This window comes from Leiobunum rupestre, chromosome 2, assembly GCF_980474605.1.
Source record: "Leiobunum rupestre chromosome 2, qqLeiRupe1.1.hap1, whole genome shotgun sequence".
In the NCBI taxonomy this organism is placed as follows: Eukaryota; Metazoa; Arthropoda; class Arachnida; order Opiliones; family Sclerosomatidae; genus Leiobunum; species Leiobunum rupestre.
Genome location: NC_143385.1, coordinates 51,728,880 through 51,749,654, shown reverse-complemented (window position 1 = coordinate 51,749,654; position 20,775 = coordinate 51,728,880). Strand labels below are relative to the sequence as shown.

Here is a 20,775-nt window from a genome sequence, read left to right as displayed (position 1 = left end):
TACACATTATTAATTTACCCTTAATTTTAAAAACAAATTATAAATTAAGAGTATGGGAGTTTTTCTCGTTCAAAAGCAGTGTAAATGTAAAATGTAATAGCATTAGATGCGTGTGAAAATTTAACATGATTAACTTTTGAATTAATAAATTTAAACAATTGGTTATAAATAAATGATAAACTATGGTTGTTGGAACTCGTTCGAAAGCGCGCGAAAATTCGAATACGATGATACCATTAATATATTTAAGAAATTAAACGAATAACAAATCATACCTCATTTAGACCAATTAAATTTCAAACATCACAGAATTTCGTATCAGAGCTAAAAATTTAAATACCGCAACATTTTTGTTCTTTGAATACTGATTTAGTTACACGAACGTCACAATAAAAGTCACTACATTTTCTACAGCAGCTGTTCACACAATATATTTCAAAAAATTTCCACTCCCCGTAGCGGTGCGAATTCGGTTTAGTGCGTGAGAATGATATTTCAAAGCATGCGTTAATAGTTAACGTTGAGAATCTGGAACATCTTTGTTTTTCCCATAAGCTTGCCGCATACACAAAACTAGTGCTGTTAATTTTCCGGAAAAATAAAATGCGGAAAATTTTCCGCAAATCCGGAAAAAAACAAAATTGAAACCTAAATTACTTTTTGAGGGTTTTTAATGTTTTTAAATTTTTATCGATATAAAATGTCTAATTTCAGTAAACATAGTACAAAACATTAATAGTGATACATTGTTAATCAGTTTAAACTAGTCTAGAGGTTTAGTTCTACTTTTAGATTCGAAAAAATGAGGCGAAAATGCCGCTGTATTTAAATTTGTAAACAATATATTAGACTAATCATGGAATGAAAACTTTTTTAATTGTTTTCGGAAAATTGTCCGACTCGCAACACTACACAAAACTAAAAGTATTGCGTTTCAAAAACACGTGTGACCTTGTAATGTGAACAGTGGCATTACTTGTGTAAATAAGGGGATCAGGTGTCAGTACCGACCCTTAGTTTTGTAGATTTTTCTGTACTAAATTTTGGGTCTTCAGTAAATGAACATTTTCTTGACGGTATGTTAAACTCAATCTTATAATAGGGGTGCCACAAAATTTTGAGATTCAAATTCCCTGTTTTCCCTGATCATTTTGAGAGGTTTTCCCTGACTTTTTATGGCCAAAATTTTTCTTTTATCAGAAGTTAATAAATTTAATGAACTTATATTTTAGTAAGAAATTTATTGCAATGTTGAAAAAATTAGCCAAACCTTCAAGGAAATAAATGATAATCATAAAATTTGTCATAGATCTAGAGTAAAATTACCTTCAAAAAGTGTCACTTATCCCTGACTTTTTAGCCCCATTTTTAAATGCCCTAACTTTTCCCTGATTTCCCTGACGTGTGGCAACCACTATATAATATTCAAAGTAAATTTGAAGGGCTAGTAAATGAACTACCCATAGCAAAGTGTTTAGTGCATTTAAAAATATTTCCGTTATTTTATTACAGTTTAAAAGCGATGTTTTAGTCGTTTAGTCACGTCCATAGATAAATCTTGTTTCGTAGCGTACCCTACTTCATCGTAAACTGTATGTGTGCCACATTTCGGAAATTTTTGCAGATTTACGCTGGTTGTTTTTCTTCTGTCGTTTGCAAAATTCTAACATCCACGCCTTTCTGATGGATCCTAACTTAGGTTCTACTAAACTAAACAACCGAGGCCACTAACATTACAACTGTTAAATAAAAACTCCAATAGTATCTACCATACTGAGTTGGAATTTTGGCAAAAATACTATTCAATAAATTGAAACCGGAAAAGCTAGTCTGTTTAAACTTCGAAACGATCTAAAACCGAGAACAAAATCAATAAGGTTTTTCCCCCTCCCAAAGTTCTTTCCGGCAACATGATTGTAGTGTTATTGTCACAAAATCGATGAAAACGCGTCAAGACTCAGCAGAGATCCGTGCGAGGTGGCGTCATCCATTGGCCTTTTATGGAACTGAAAATAGCAGGCGATATCTCGTAAATTGATCTCATTCGCCAGGGCATGACACGCAAAGAAAGGAACTACAATCTAGTATTCAAATGCATTGCGCATTTACAGGCCTACAAAACGCGTTGTTTTCCGCAAAGAACTGAAGTAATTTGGTCGGCTCCAGACTAAGGCTTAGGACTAAATATACAGTAGACTTGACGGAGATTAAAATGTAGGTCAATTCGTTTTACCGGAACAGAATAAACTAATGTCGTAAGTTAGAGCATTTGCGTTTATTAGTTGTACCATAAGTAACGTATTTCATATAAGTAAGACATTTCCTATATTTATTAATATTCTTTTGGCCGGATTAGCCAATTTGCGTTTATTAGTTGTACCATAAGTAACGTATAACATATAAGTAAGACATTTCCTATATTTATTAATAGTCTTTTGGCCGGATTATCCAAAGTTTATGGATAATTATAACGCTTTTAAAAGTAAAAATAACGAATATTTTGGCCAAATAATGAAAATAAAGTAAAATGAATTATAATAAATACTAGCTTCGTTTCAGGGGGAAGTTATTTTTAAATCTAGCCTAGTAGTAATTTTTCCAACAAAGACTCTAGGGAGTTAACAGTTTCCTCCTTCGAAACTTCCGACTAAGCAATTACTTACTTACGGTTACTATGTTACTTATGGTGGTATGGTTAAAAAATTATTTAAAAATAAAGCGACCGATACATAAATTTGCATAAAAAAATGTCGTTAACTAAACGACGTTTACCGTTAATTGGAGATAAAAAAATTTACGAGGCCAAGGCTTACCTAAATGTTTTAGAATGTCTTATGTAAAAAGCGCTTGAAGCAATTACCATACTTATTATAGCCTAGACTACGTGGCAAATTTTGCTTCAAAAGTACTGCGCTGAATGCAAATTAGGCTATATCAATTTAAACGTTACAATCTATATATTTTTTTAATTATAATTATGTGTTTTTTTATTTTATGTCGATAAATTCCAGGGTTTGGCTAATAAATTATTAGATTAGAAAGTTTTAAAAAGTAAATATTATACGGCGCAATTCAGAGGTTGAAACTTAATGATTTTCTAAAATATAGAGCTAAAAACAACTGTTAAAACACAAGTTAGGAATGTTGTGGTTTATCATCAACATTATGTATCCAATGCACAATTATCCTTTTATAATTTGTATTTATGGCGAATACCCTAATTTTACATTTCTGCCACTTGCTTAATCGAAGGCTAGGGTAATTGGCGCTAGTTACGTTAACACGAAGTCGTAGCACGTGATACCAGACGATTTTTGGAATATAATTACGCCTTTTAAAGGGGCCATATAATAATTTTAAAAATTCGGTCCGAATTTAAGGCAACTGTCGGCTCTATCATTACCACCTGTATTATGATTAGGCCCTTGTTATTAGAGATGGCAATGAATCTATCCTATTCTTCGGAAAAATGACTTTAATGGAGAGCGTGGTGCCATCTATTAATGACAAAGGAAGCTTAAATTCAAAATAGCGAAAAAATAACGTCGTCAGAGAACCATTTATAATTATTATAATTAGACAACTTATACTCTACGTAATGGACTTTAACCATAATTATATATCCCATATAAAATATATTGGTAAAAATTAATATAATTTAAATTATTGACAAATTTCCAAACGAACCAATCAACGCGAGGGGTACTTTTATGTCCCGCCTTTTGGGTCCAAATGTAGCTTAAGCATCTTGTTTTGATTTCGACGCTAGCGACATCTGTTGAGTAAAGAGAGCTACTTCACGTCGAGCCGACACTTGCTTTAAGTAAGCTCCTTGCCATCCGTACCTCGTCATGACAAATCATATTTTGGCATTTTTCTAGCCCTGTTCTCGAAATTCATACAATTATGTGGCCCTTTGAAGGGGGAATCGTTATGTTTGGAGGACCCCAAAACCAATTTAAGGATTAGCTCATGCAATTAACCACTAAGCAGCGCCGAAAATGTCCAAAGCCACAAGAGAGAGCGGGTAATATTGGAACCATTACTTCAAAACTAGGGGTTATAATCCCTTTAACGACAGAAACTTTTCGGCTCCCGTAAAAATCACAAAATCGTATTACCATCCCTCTACCGGCGAAATAATGCGTAACTATGAGACGCTATCCAGTGTCGTAGCTAGCGTGGGTGACACCCGAGGCGGATATCATGACGTGCTACTTACTAGTCTCTAGTTGGTGTAAGTTTTTATTTTTTTCACGGTGGGTGTCACCCCCAAATCACGACCAAACGGGTGACACCCGGGGCGGACCGCCCTCACCGCCCCCCCCCCTAGCTACGCCACTGACGCTATCACATAGAGCGATCCTTTTAGCTTACGTCTACTGTTTTAATTTAAATATAATTAATTAAATTTAATTGTTTTTCTAAAATTAAAATTCAGTTCTTTAAATTTTCATGGATTCTCTTAAATTTTACGCGCAGTGTATTGCTTTTCGTTTTATTTTAGTGTCCCTATTTCCTGATCAATAAACTCCTATTATCAAGAGCGACATAATAATAATAATAATAATCAGCTAAGCTATTAGCCAAGGCACTACCATAGGCCAAAGTCAACTAAGGACTGGTAAAGCCAATTGCCGGTGGCCGGGTTACAATGCGTAGAAGGGTGGTTGCAAGTCCTTCATGCCTAACGAGTCCACAGCTCACTACACTTACTACTACCGTTAACCTCAGCAAGTGTTTATGGAAAGATCCAAAAGTGTGTCAGCCCTACCTTCGCGGCTTTTGGAATATCAACTGAGAGCTAATCTCACCGTCGACTACAAAAACAACAAGATGGCTACGTATTGGAAGCGATCTCTTTAGTCTGTGGGCTAATTTGTTTTGACGCGATTTTCTCTCGCCTCTTTAGTGGCGCATAGAGATACGTTCTAAAACGCCACACTAGGTGGCGCTGGAATGGCGAATTTTTTTAATTTGGATGACCCATCTCAGTGAAAAATATAACGATGTGGCACACTTTTGTGTCTATGTTGCTTTTGATATAATTATTATATTTGCACGTGCTTGCCAGATCACCAAAAAGGAAATTTCCCTGATTCAGATCAGAATTTTCCTCATTTACCCAAAATCGTAAACGCAATCATATTTGTGCCAAAATTTATTAAAGTAACCTTGGGAAAAGTGGTATTCATTGTTTTCGAAATTTCCCTGTTAAAAATAATTAATCAACATTCTCATTACCAAACCATGAACCTTTAATTAGCCTTTTCAAATTAAATTGAGCCACATAGCAGCCTACGTAAGAAGTTCACAAACTTCTGGATTTTTATCTGCTTAGCAGATAATAAATCCCAAAGTGTCTGCTTAGCAGACGAAGATCCAGTAGCGTCTGCTTAGCAGACGATAAATCACAAAGCGTCTACTTAGCAGAAGAAAATCCAGTAGCGTCTGCTTAGCAGACGATAAATCACAAAGCGTCTACTTAGCAGAAGAAAATCCAGTAGCTTAGCAGACGATAAATCACAAAGCGTCTGCTTAGCAAACGTAAATCCAGTAGCTTCTCGAGTTGGCCGCTACGTGGCTCTATTTAAACTGAAAAGTTTAATTATTTCCAGCTTATTGATTAAGTTTATATTGAGATTTATGAAATTTAACGGATTAACCGACCCGTTTTAATTATCAAATGCTTTTCTAATGCGAAACGAAGAAAAAGTTTATACGCCTTTCTTTGAATTTGAGAAATTATCTAGAGGTGAACTTTGAAAATCCACACCATAAGTCTATAACTAGTTAATTACGTTCCATAAGTGTGTCAATTAGTGGAAGTAATTAATAGTGTGTTTAGTGTCGTAGAATTGACGTCATACCCAAAACGGAATTCACCTCTAGCGGGGAAAATACGCAATTTTAAAGAAATTATATTTAGAATCAATGGTTTCTTAATGCTAATTCCAACGATAAATATATTTCTTAAATTATTGTAGATTTACTATTACTAATAATCATACTATAAATTTTATGCTTATGAATTACATTCAGTGTAATATTAGAATTTCATATTGCATTAATCGTTTATTGCTAATTCCAACGATAAATATATTTCTTAAATTATTGTAGATTTACTATTACCAATAATCGTACTATAAATTTTATGCTTCAGTGTAATATTAGAATTCCATATTGCATTAATGGTTTCTTGCTAATTCCAACGACAAATTGGTTTCGAAACTGATGTTAAATTTAATGTGATCAATGATCATACTATAAAATTTCACGCTTATGAATTACATTCACTGTAAAATTGGAATTCCATCTGGCATAGCCAATAACGGTTTCTTAGTAATTCCCAAGGATAATTTTTTTTCTAAACTGATTAGTGATTATAGATTTAATGTTTATACTGAAATATTTAGTACATCCAATGAAATATTACAAATTTCGCCTAGATTAACTTTCCCTTTTAAAGAATTTCTAATCGATTTGTCAAATCTTTCTGGCTGTTATGAAATATTATTTACAATACTTGGTTTAAAATGATTAGATCAGTGGTGGTATGGCAACGTAAACCGTGTGTAAACGCATCGACATCTGGCATATTTCAACAGTGTGACGTAAAACTTCTATGTATGAAGGATTCGAACACTTGTATTGCTTTTACCGGTGCCTCCGAAAATAATTATTAATTTCGGAGGCACCGCTTTTACGTAGATAACATTTTCGTTTTACCAGAAGTACATAATATATTGCACATGTTTAATGATGAAGGATTTAAGCTAGAAAGGTTTTAAAACAAGTGTCGGCTAGACGTGAAGTAGCTCTTTTTTCAACAGAGGTCGCTAGCGTCGAAATCAAAACAAGAGACTTAAAGGCCGACTACATAAATCTTCGGTTTACTCTGTCTTTCACTGGAAGTAGGCTTACTGCTATACACGTGTGCCATGCAGTCAGCCTACTTCCAGTGAAAGACAGAGTAAACCGAAGATTTATGTAGTCGGCCTTTAAGCTACATTTTGACCCAATAGGCGGGACATAAAAGTGCCCCTCGCGTTAATTGGCTCGTTTGTAAATTTGACAATAACTTCAATTATAGTAATTTTTTATAGTTATATTTTATATGGGATATATAATTTAGGGTAAAGTTAACTAAGTAGATTATATGTTGTCTAATTATAATATAATAACGACGTTATTGTTTCGCTATTTTGAATTTTAGCTTCCTTAACCATTAATAGATGGCACCACACTCTCCAGTAAAGTAGTTTTTTCGAAGAATCGGATATTCATAGCAATGGTAAAGCTGACAGTTGCTTTCATATTATCATTTATTATAAATTATAATTATAATTTGCGTTTCGTCCATGCTAACACAGAGCAATTACAACGTTTAGAATGAAGTATTTTTCTATAATTTTAGAATAGCAGACGCTAGATCATAGGCTCTACCTCGGAAGAGAATGAATCTGAGTTCGCCGCCCGCTGCGCCGCCTAGAATCGTTTCGGTCGCAAATTAGAGAGTGAAAATATGGTTAGTTTTTCATATTCAACGCGGCAAAAAGCCGTAATGCGTTATTCAAATCGAAGGTATATTTTTAACGGAATATATAGATAAGAAAAGCTTTGAAGCGCCATCTATATTTTCTTACAAAATATAAACGGATAAACAACTCAAACTAGTTAAAGAGATAGTTTAAAATTTTAAACCCGCCAAAAACCTTTAAAACATGTAAAAAAAGTAGTTAATTTTAATTACTACATTCCAATAACTTTAAATATTAACTATCCCAACTGTACTATTTACTTTAATTCCTCTAAAATTAAATAAGCAAACGAGTAAAGAGGAAAAGGATACAGCTGGGCCGACGATAAAGAAAGCCAAATTAGAAAGACCGTACTAATTCATTATGCTTTGGAGGAAACTGAACTAGCTCGATCACAAAATGGGACCTCTAGGTATATCGTTAAATATCTCCAAGTATAATAGCCAATAGCAATTTCACTTCTTTTTTAGATCACGAAAACAATAACGTATTATTATTACTCTTTCTACAATCATTAAATAAACATTAAAACCGTATTGAAATAGACAATCAGAACGAGAAGCCAGTGAACCTAACTTTTGGGACGTCACATTTAAAGGAAAAAAAAATAGACACAAAATCAGCGAAGCGAATCAAGTTAAATCACACTCGAAATGTCATATTTTAACTTCTTAAAATGTATATTGAATTCCGAAATGGCTTGAGAATTTCGCGTCGGACGCCATTGAGTTAAGCCTTTCCTTAATGCCGCCTAAATATCAAAAGCACGCGAAAATTAAATGAAAACAAACTTACCGATTAACGTTTCGAATAAGCAATAAATGCGAGAGTAGAATCGGATTAGATCGACGACGAGTAGCTGTTGACGAAAATCGTCGTTTTGACGGCTATTCGAAGTACCTTTCCGTTAGGCCTAGCGGTTCACAAATATCCCCCGTACCGAGAGCGAGCGAGAGAGATAAATTTTGCAAGGTAGAGTTGAGAGTCTGGCGCGGAGAAGAGAATTGACGTAACGCTCTCAGCCGGCGTCGGAAACGACCTATGTGGAAATTTCGAGCAGAAAGGATTTTTTATTTCGATCGAGATGGAATGGAAGTCACGTGAAAGGCCTCCGCGCATGCGCCGAGCGATAGGGGTGATCTATAAAACCAGAGCTTTCACCCGGTGCCAAAATATCGTAACTGGAATATTTGGAAAAGTTACAAGCACGACGTGATGCTTGCCAGATCCCGAAAACGAAATTTTCCTTTTTTGGAGTTAAAATTTCCTTTTTTTTTGGAGTTAAAATTTCCTTTTTTTTTGGAGTTTAAATTTCCCTTTTTTTTGGAGTAAAAATTTCCATTTTTTGGAGTAAAAATTTCCATTTTTTTGCAGTTAAAATTTCCCTTTTTGTAGTTAAAATTACCCTATTAGTATCAAAATTTTCCATGTTAGTACAAAATCTCAGTAACAATAATATTTCTTTTGAAAAGTTATTTAAAGGGAAATAGAATCGTTTGAATTTAAGAAATAGGGCTTGGAAAATGGTATAATTTGATTGGCCGTATCTGAAATCATGGGATACGGAAATTCGGTTCTGTGGCCCTTTAAGTGACATTGCCAAAAGCAGTATTCATTGTTTTCTCGCGCCATATACATTCTCATTTATAAATATATAAAAATTTAATTCACATTAATATTGTTATAATTATATTTAAAATACAATGATAGCAGGGTTGCCAGTCCGACCAAATTCGATTAAAACCTGACCAAATGTTGGTATTATTTTGGTATTTATATATTAAAATCAATCAATTTAACGAAAGCTTTATTTAAGTTTTACCATAAGTGTATAATATTGTTCCATAAGTGTGACACTTCCTATTCTTCACGTGCAAAATTTTTACTGAGAGCTATTCACAAGACAGACTGCATTACGGGCTTCGTCACCGTTTTGCGTCCGCTTGCTAACGCGTCATATGTAGCCTTTGACAGCGCCTCGCTAGGGGGAGATTTACATCTTGTGATAACGTCACTCCGTTACTAGCTCTCAGTAAAATATGCCACAATGTGACAAACTTATGGAACAATATTGTAGACTTATTATAAATACGAATATAGTAAACTTAAAATGAAATTTAACTAAAATAATATTAATCGGAAGTAAGAAAATTTTTATAGTTAGTCAATTTAACTTCTAATTTAGTTCGTACAACTTTAATAACAACTGAAATGAACGATTAAATTAGTACATTTAACAATAATTAGCAAACTGAGTAAATTATCAATTATTGCGTCAAAAAAATGGTGTTAATTGTTCGATTTTGAAGTACGATTTTATGTCTGACCTAGATCGTACTTTTCGCTCCTTTATACGGGTTGGCGGAGTGGTTAGCGCTTTCGCCTCGCAGCAAGAGGAGCCGGGTTCGATCCCAGCTTGCGGCACTGGGTGAAAACTCGGAACTACTCCTTCCGCGTTGAGTTTGCAACTTTTCTCCCCACTGGTTTAGGGGTTTTCCCCCGAGCTCTTCGGTTTCCCCTTCCATAAAAACTTGCTGAGGTTAACGGTAATATTGATTGTAGGGAGCTGTTGGCTCGCGTGGCTTGCAGGGCTTGCCACCACCCTCCTACGCATTGTAACCCGGCCACCTGAAATGAAGGCTTTAAAAGTCGCACGATGACTTAGGCCTGCCGCCTAAGGTGGTGCCCAGGGCCGGACTTAGAGATCCTGGGGCCACAGGCAGATATGGAGTCTAGGCCCCCTTTTCACGCGCTGCATTTACTCTTATCCCTGGAACTAGGCTGTGCCTGAATTTCCCTGATTTAGCGTAGAAGTCTGAGCTCTACGGTTATATTACTATATAAAAGCTCTTAACAATCGTCGACTAAATATGCGATAATTATGCAACATTGCGATTAAAGGCTGCGTCCGTAAACTGCCAGGCTGAAATTTTGGTAATTTTAAAACAAAATCTTCTACCTAGGAATTTTTCCAATATAAATTACGATTTATATTATAGATTTATGCCTTCGAATACAGTAATTACGGTCACTGGAGGGCCCCTTCCAAGGATGGGCCCCTAGGCCACGGCCTAGGTTGGCCTAGGCGGAAATACGGCACTGGTGGTGCCTAGCTGATTCTCAGTAACCTAAATACATTCTTGGTATAGTAAAATATATTCAGCTTAGTAGAAAATTGAAATAACAAAAACGTGGAAATCAGCACCATTTTGAATTACCATTAAAACGACTTGAAACATTTTTCCAAAAAACGATAATATTGGAGTTAGTATATTGTGGCGTTGAGGCCGAGGACGCGAATGGCTGATGCTCGAATCAGGTGTTTCCCGCAGAGAGTTCATTATTCCGTGAAGGGGCGAAAAGGGGGAAGCTTTTTCCCAGAATCGATGTTAAGTTAATGGTTAAATTCCCATCGCTACAGTACCACTAATTTTGGCTTAGCTTGAAATATAAAACAAAGGTATTTATACTAGGTAATTTTAATTGAAAAAAGAATTGTGGTTTTCTTTAAAATTATCCACAAATCTCTTGATAAAGTTATCATTCTTACTAATTGTGTCATTAATTTCCCGATAACTTCTCTGAAAAACATTAATTTCCTTGATATATTAATTTCCGTGAAACGAAATTGCTTTTGATAATTTTCCTGATAAATATCTGACCCGCTAATTTAATTCCCATGATAAATGGTAATCGTCAAAACTTATAATTAATATGCCTGAAATATATGATATCGTTAAGTTCCTTTTTACTAATTGAACATTAATTTCCCTAAAAGTGACAATTTCCCGGAAATTTCTTTCCCAGAAAAAATTCTGATAATTAAATTCCCGTACCACGTATTTATGGTGATAATTAAATTCCCGTAACATGGATTTATAGTGATAATTAATTTCCATGAAAACGAATTTATGGTGATAATTAATTTCCATGAAAACGAATTTATGGTGATAATTAATTTCCATGAAAACGAATTTCTGAAAATTAATTTCCATGAAAACGAAATTCTTATAATTAATTTCCATGAAAACGAATTTATGGTGATAATTAATTTCCATGAAAACGAATTTATGGTGATAATTAATTTCCATGAAAACGAATTTCTGAAAATTAATTTCCATGAAAACGAAATTCTTATAATTAATTTCCATGAAAACGAATTTATGGTGATAATTAATTTCCATGAAAACGAATTTATGGTGATAATTAATTTCCATGAAAACGAATTTATGGTGATAATTAATTTCCATGAAAACTAATTTATGGTGATAATTAATTTCCATGAAAACTAATTTATGGTGATAATTAATTTCCATGAAAACTAATTTATGGTGATAATTAATTTCCATGAAAACGAATTTATGGTGATAATTAATTTCCATGAAAACTAATTTATGGTGATAATTAATTTCCATGAAAACGAATTTATGGTGATAATTAATTTCCATGAAAACGAATTTATGGTGATAATTAATTTCCATGAAAACGAAATTTTGATAATTAATTTCCATGAAAATGAAAATTCTGATAATTAATTTCCATGAAAACGAAATTCTGATATTTTACTTCATCGAAAAAAATGAATTTCTAATCAAAAATTTGTATGCCTTCAATTCGGGTGGCCGTGTAAAATTGCGTAGGAGGGTGGTGGCAAACCCTTCTTTGGCCAACTGTACAGCTCCCTACACTTACTATTATCGTTAAGCGTTCACCAGTTTTTATAGAAAGAGGAAACCGAACTCGGGGGAGCACGCCTTTAACCTTTCGGGAGGAAACTTGCCAACTCAACGTGGAAGGAGTTGTTCCGAGTTTTCACCTACAAGCTCCTCCCCGGCTCCTCTTGCTGTGAGGCGAAAGTGCTGACCTGATTTATCTTGATAATAAATTTATGGTGGTAATCAATTTTCTTTATTCCAAATTTATCGTGATAACTAATTTTAGTTAATTTCCCTGAAAACGAATTTCTTATAATTATTTTCCCCGAAATCGAATTTCTGTTAATTTATTTCCGTTTCGACAAATTTATCCTAATAATTAATTTCCCTGGCAACTAATTTATCCTGACAACTAATTTATCCTGACAACTAATTTATCCTGACAACTAATTTATCCTGACAACTAATTTATCCTGCCAACTAATTTATCCTGCCAACTAATTTATCCTGGCAACTAATTTATCCTGACAACTAATTTACCCTGACAACTAATTTATCCTGACAACTAATTTATCCTGACAACTAATTTATCCTGACAACTAATTTATCCTGACAACTAATTTATCCTGACAACTAATTTCCCTGATAATAAATTTAAGATGATAATAAATTCAAGATGATAATTAATTTCCCTGACAACTAATTTATCTTGGTAGTTAATGACCTGATAATAAATTTAACGTGATAACTAATTATCCTAACAACTAATTTATCTTGGTAGTTAATTACCTGATAATAAATTTAACGAGATAACTAATTTTCCTAACAACTAATTTATCCTGGTAATTAATTTCCCTGATAATAAATTTAAGGTTATAATTAATTTCCCTGGTAATAAATTTAAGGTTATAATTAATTTCCCTGATAATAAATTTAATATTATAATTAATTTCCCTGGTAATAAATTTAAGGTTGTAATTAATTTCCCTGATAATAAATTTAAGGTTATAATTAATTTCTCTGATAATAAATTTAAGGTTACAATTAATTTCCCTGATAATAAATTTAAGGTTATTATTAATTTCCCTAATAATAAATTTAAGGTTATTATTAATTTCCCTGATAATAAATTTAATGTTATAATTAATTTCCCTGGTAATAAATTTAAGGTTATTATTAATTTCCCTAATAATAAATTTAAGGTTATTATTAATTTCCCTGATAATAAATTTAAGGTTACAATTAATTTCCCTGGTAATAAATTTAAGGTTATAATTAATTTCCCTGATAATAAATTTAAGGTGATAATAAATTAAAGATGATAATAAATTCAAGATGATAATTAATTTCCCCGATAATAAATTTAAGGTTATAATTAATTACCCGATAATAAATTTAAGGTTATAATTAATTTCCCCCGATAATAAATTTAAGGTTATAATTAATTTCCCTGATAATAAATTTAAGGTTATAATTAATTTCTCTAATAATAAATTTTAGGTTATTATTAATTTCCCTGATAAAAAATTTAAGGTGATAATAAATTCAAGATGATAATTAATTTCCTGAAAACTAATTTATCCTGATAAGTTATTTCCTTGATAATAAATTTAAGATGATAATAAATTTTCCTGATAATAAATTTAAGGTGTTAATAAATTTCTATGACTACAAATTTATCTATTAATTTAATTTCCACGAAAAGCAATTGCTATTGATAATTCCCTTGATAACTCTCTGCCGTTGATAAAATATTCGCGGCAATCCGCGTAGTTTCGTTCTTAAGCACTCGAGGTTACATTCACATTCTTGTCCTAACCAGTTAAACTCTCCTCGAAAATTCTGACCATAATCCCCCTACTCGTAAATATTAAAAAATGAATAAAAAAGTGCACCTCCTCCTCCAAACAATACAAAGCGCTAAAACCCGCGAGTTCCTTCAACCAAGTACATTTCCAAAAATCCCGCGTGCCATTTTGCGTCGATTTGGACGGGAACCAAGTAAAACTCGACTCGGAGAAGAACAAGAAATATTGCGTCATTTTTTAATAGTTTTAGTAGCGTTTCAACATTAACGGATGTTCCCCCGACAACGGCAATCGACTCCGTTGGCAACCGAGAAAGACACGCTGAGGCGGCGTCTCGAGGAACTCTTACAAAAGACTTCCGGAGAGCGCGAGTTTAATGAGGAAAATATATATTGCGTAAGAGCGACGTGTGCGGATAATTTGCAAGCAGACTCTTGGCTAATTCCGAGACATTTTATGAGCTACACCGCGGTACGGGTTTCATTTAAGTTTAGTAAATAAAGGAATTGTAATGCCGCATTAATTAATTAATCAATTAGTTCATAAATTAATTTATTTTTCTTAATTCCGATTATAATTTAATTTTCTTAATTCCGATTATAATTTAATTTTCTTAATTCCTATTATAATTTAATTTACTTAATTCCTATTATACTATAATTTAATTTTCTTAATTGATATTATATTATAATTTAATTTTCTTAATTCCTATTATATTATAATTTAATTTTCTTAATTCCTATTATATTATAATTTAATTTTCTTAATTCCTATTATATTATATAATTTAATTTTCTTAATTCTTATAATTTAATTTTCTTAATTCTTAAAATTTAGTTTTCTTAATTCTTATAATTTAATTTTCTTAATTCTTATAATTTAATTTTCTTAATTCTTATTTAATTTTAATAATTATTATTATTTAATTTTATGAATTCTTATTATAATTTATTTTTCCTAATTATAATTTAATTTTCTTAACTCTTATTATAATTTATTTTTACAGTCATTATTATTATTATTATTTAATTTTTTAATTCTTATTATAATTTATTTTTTATAGTAATTATTATTATTATTCTTTAATTTTTTCAATTCTTATTATAATTTATTTTTATAACTATTATTATTATTATTTAATTTTCTTGATTCTAATTATAATTTATTTTCTTTGGTTCATTTATTCATTGTAAAATGTACTTTATATTTCGATAGTTTTTAAAATCAAATAATTGTTCATATCAGATAAGAAATATTTATTTCTAGTTTTTATTATAGTTTAATTATTCTAAAACCCCTTTTAATGTTCGTTAATTATTTTTTATGTGAATTCTTACTCTAGGGTTTCTAGTGTTTGTTATAGTTTAATTATTCTAAAAATATATTTTCATTTTTGATGGATTTTAATAGAAAATGATTGTTAATATAAATTAGTTTTAAATTAAAAACTAGTCTTTGTAATTGTTATAGTTTAATTATTCCAAAATGAGTTTTAATTTTCGATGGCTTTTAAAATAAAATGATTCTTAGTATAAATTAATATTAAATTAGTTATTAATGACGAATTCTTAAAATATAATTTTCAGGTTGTTATTACAATTATTTGATTTTAAAATTTTAATTATATTTATTTTTTACATATTTATTTTATTATTTTTTCGAATTTATTGTGGTGCCATCTACGACTGTTTTTCGAAAGCAGATATTATTTAATTTTTTTATACAAACGGAGAATCATTTCTCTATTCTGATTGCAGATGGCACTGCACTTGAGTAGACCGTTTGACGTCATATAAAAGTTAAGAAAACTTTTATTTATCACCTAATTTTTGCAACTTGGAAAATGGCTCATTACATGTACGTATGACACAAATTGCCGAACCAGTATTTAAAGCTAATAGACAATGTTAATTAAACGCTTCCTGAATCCTAAATTATATAATTAAAGGTAATTACAGATGCTGAAGGTCAAAAACGAACATAAATTTCATACTTTGGCTGGGAGTATCAGCCAGTCGAGAGTTTAAATCTTTCTTTGAAAACGCCCGTTTTAGGACGTCAAATGTAGATGATTTACACCTAATTTATTACGCTAAATGATATTATGACGTCACACTCTAACCACAGTATTACGACTAAAATCCAGTCGATTTCATTTGAAATAAATTGCTATATAATATACCATTTAAGTCGCTTTTTCGAAAATTTCTTTCATGTTCTATTATTCTAATATAATTTTTCAACAACTTTGAACAATATTGACTAGTTTAGCAGAATTTACTTTAGACGAAACAAACAGAAAACTGACTGAGGTTTAGTGGCTCGCCCCACAGGAATCTCAAAAACTAACGGGGAACGTTTTACGATAATAACGGGGTAAAATAGGAACCAATTTTTAATTTTTTTTCAAATTTTAACAAATTATTTGAAAATAGAAACCAATTTTTCAATTTTATCACAATAAGAATCATTTTTTTTAAATACAAAAAAATTGGAAATATGAACCATAGTGTTTAGAAATTGGAACCAAAGTTTTGAAGAAAAAAAAATTAAAAAAATTGCAAAATATTTGAAAATAGGATACACATTTTTTGAAAATAGAAACCAACCTTTTGAAAATAGAAACCAAAGTTTCAAAAACATTTTTAAATAAATAAACAAAATCTTTTAAAAAAAATAATATATATTTTTAACTAATCTTTTGGAAATATCAACCAAACTTTTGAAAATAGGGAAAAATATTTTAGAAATATGAACCAAATTTTTGAGAATAAGAACCAAAGTTTTGAATATATAGGAACCATTTTTTTTTATATAAATAGGGACAATTTTTCTAAAATAGGAACCAATGTAAAACAAAACGAAATCTTTATTTGAATTAAAATAAGTAAAACCCCAAATAGGTTTTGTCAATTTTATAAACTATCCTTCGAATAGAAGTTCTAAAATATTATTAGCCAAGGATGCTTTTTCGGGGATTTCTGGAAACTAGGATGAATTTGGAACCTTGAAGATAACTAGGAACTCTCAGGTATAACTAGGGACCCTTGGAAACGGTCGAAATAGACTCTTCTTCCGAACAGTGCGTGTCTTTGTGGAAAGCAGTCTTTGGGGAGACGAGATATTTTTGGCAAAATAAAGGAAAATATAGGATAAATTAAATTAAAATTACAGAAAAATATAGCATAAATTAAATTAAAATTACAGAAAAATATAGCATAAATTAAATTAAAATTACAGAAAAATATAGCATAAATTAAATTAAAATTACAGAAAAATATAGCATAAATTAAATTAAAATTACAGAAAAATAAAGCATAAATTAAATTAAAATTACAGAAAAATATAGCATAAATTAAATTAAAATTACAGAAAAATATAGCATAAATTAAATTAAAATTACAGAAAAATATAGCATAAATTAAATTAAAATTACAGAAAAATATAGCACAAATTAAATTAAAATTACAGAAAAATATAGCATAAATTAAATTAAAATTACAGAAAAATATAGCATAAATTAAATTAAAATTACAGAAAAATAAACGATAAATTAAAGTAAAATTATAGAAAAATATAAGATAAATTAAATTAAATTTACAGAAAAATTAACGATAAATTAAAGTAAAATTATAGAAAAATATAGGATAAATTAAATTAAAATTACAGAAAAATATAGCATAAATTAAATTAAAATTACAGAAAAATATAGCATAAATTAAATTAAAATTACAGAAAAATATAGCATAAATTAAATTAAAATTACAGAAAAATATAGCATAAATTAAATTAAAATTACAGAAAAATAAAGCATAAATTAAATTAAAATTACAGAAAAATATAGCATAAATTAAATTAAAATTACAGAAAAATATAGCATAAATTAAATTAAAATTACAGAAAAATATAGCATAAATTAAATTAAAATTACAGAAAAATATAGCACAAATTAAATTAAAATTACAGAAAAATATAGCATAAATTAAATTAAAATTACAGAAAAATATAGCATAAATTAAATTAAAATTACAGAAAAATAAACGATAAATTAAAGTAAAATTATAGAAAAATATAAGATAAATTAAATTAAATTTACAGAAAAATTAACGATAAATTAAATTGAAATTACAGAAAAATATAAGATAAATTAAATTAAATTTACAGAAAATTTAAGATAAATTAAATTAAAATTACAGAAAAATGTAAAATAAAATTAATTAAAATTACAGAAAAATGTAAAATAAAATTAATTAAAGTTACAGAAAAATGTAAAATTATATTAATTAAAATTACAGAAAAATGTAAAATAACATTAATTAAAATTACAGAAAAATTTAAAATAAAATTAATTAAAATTACAGAAAAATGTAAAATAAAATTAATTAAAATTACAGAAAAATATAAAATAAAATTAATTAAAATTACAGAAAAATTTAAAATAAAATTAAAAAATATACGAAAAATTATAATATATATATTAATTAATTAAAACAGATCATGAAAAGCAATCAAAGTCCGAGATCAAGATGAAGGTTTTTTTTGTAATTTTCAAAATAAACCCAGAAACAGCGTCCAAGAAAACATGAAAATGTGATGATTAGGCAACTCGTGTAAATTGTAAAATGATGACTTTTGAACGACCTAGATGAGATGCAATTTGTTCTGTTGGCGCGGAATAAACGGCTTTAATAATTTCAACCAGTGTCGACGAATGCTCTACGAAGCAGAAAAATTTTCCACAAAATCCTCCGATTCAGAAATGTTCTGGAGCTAGAAAGAGTTAAAAATAAAATTGAACACGCGCAACCAAGACGCCAAGGACAGACTTATAAACTCGACAAATATGAAGAAATATGGATGATTTGCGAAATATTGCGGAGCTAATGAAAAGAAAATATGACTAGAGAATATCCAGCTTATACGAGGCGATTTGCCAAGCCTATTTAGCGTTGAGGTTTGAAGTCGTTAGGCTTAGCTAATGCCTCTGAAAAAGCCCCATGGATTAGACGTTTTAATTTACGCGTATTTTTTTCTTATTTACCTCTCTCTACGTTGTAAAATCTGTAATAAAGATATTAAGTAGATGCAATAAACGTATAAACTTGCTCTACATTTAATATTTTGTAAAAGTGTCTTGAGCAGAGAAAAATCGAGGTGGAAAATGGTATAAAAATTGTGGAAATTTCCGACTGAGTCTACTGACCAATGTCCCAAATATAATAACAGTATAATTTTTTTACTGAAAAAATTCTAAAATTAGATTGAAAACTTATTTAAACTGGCACTTTTTGACTATTTTATTTGGTATTCTGTCTATTTGAAGAATAATTTTTTTTAAATAAACAGTTTAAACATTTCAATAAAACTAGTTTTGACGCGCAATATTCCTTTATTTGGCCACTGTTTTCCATAATTTCCACTGAAAATTTATAAAAAACACAATAATGTCCTTTGGATAACGTTGTTTTGTAACCTGGTTAAGTACAGGTTTTTTTTAATTTAGGAAAATTTCCGGTAAAATTTAATGTATGATACAAAATTAAATTATATAACCTCGTGTTAAATCTAAACCAGCCAGTGACGGAGCACCCCAGTTATCAAATCAACTTTGAATTTAACCTTAAAATAGTTAAGTAACAACGCTTGTAAAAAGTTACTAAATTGAAGTTACTAATTTCAATTTAATTTTACGTAACGCACAGAAGTGCCTTTAGCTAATGTAGTCGTGACAACTTGCGTAATGGTTTTTGTAATAAATTATACACTTTATATATGACGTTATAATCGCTAATAATCATTTATCCCGAAAAGTATCCTGGCTATTTCAATTAGTTACAAGTTTCGCGACAAGGTACTATCAGAAAACTCGAAAGTTGCGAAATTTTTGCACTTCGTAATTGTATACTGAAATTTCCAGATAATTTTTTTCAATTGCAATTTCTTTTCTTTTAAACTTGCAGACTACAGCCCAAAATCATAAAATTTCTTTATCATGGTCAACTAAATTACGAAATGGTGTATTTTATGAAATATGATACTACAAGGTTTCAAATTAATTCAAGTTAAATTTAAAACGTATTTAATAGCCTGCGAAAATACATAATTAAATTATAAGAAATTTTGAAGGTAAGAATTCGAAGGTTTTAGACAAAAAAATAAAGTTACAATAAACATTTTTGGGTACATTTCTCTCCAAAAAGAAAAAGCATATAAACTAGTATTAATAGCTCCACAACAAAATAAAGATGTAATTGACAATGAAAAACATATGGTAATAAAGTTAATATCTTATTTTTTTCAGAAATCATACAGTGAAATCTATAAATATCCATATTACAGCAAAAAGTAAAGATAAATATGAAATTTAATAAATCCAATATTAAAGGCCTAGGTTTTTTTCTGCCTGTCCCCCTTTAAATTAACTTACGTCGTTAGTGCAGCACAAATACCTTGGTGGTTGGTCAACCTGCTGAACATGTTGGCCTAATTTAAAGGTGGACAGGCAGAAGAAAACCTAGGCCTTTAAGGCATAAAGTTTAGATTAAAAATACTATATTAATATAAAGTAAATATTTTGATTTTTGAGATTATACATAGTAAAATCGGTATTACAACCCAGAAATGTTAAATTAGTAGTATACTCTAAGAATACCATAATGCCTGCAGTTTTAAATGAAATTAGGGCATTCACCACCCTTCCATCCAGCCAAACACACCCAAATATTTACTTTTGATTCCAAAAGTAAAAATATAGAATTTAACTAACCCAAC

The 20,775-nt window shown here is 30.2% G+C and overlaps 1 protein-coding gene across 2 annotated transcripts in view; it reads right to left on the bottom strand.

The window, feature by feature from the left end:
• The window catches only part of LOC149958337 (bestrophin-4-like), a 28,261-nt gene extending 19,681 nt beyond the window's left edge, over window positions 1–8,580 (bottom strand). For both annotated transcript variants that reach the window (XR_016478500.1, XM_090165779.1), the window contains exon 1: window positions 8,337–8,580. The gene's annotated coding sequence lies outside the window, so the exon portion shown is untranslated. The remainder of the gene's footprint in view (window positions 1–8,336) is intronic.
• Between the last annotated feature and the right edge of the window lie 12,195 nt (window positions 8,581–20,775).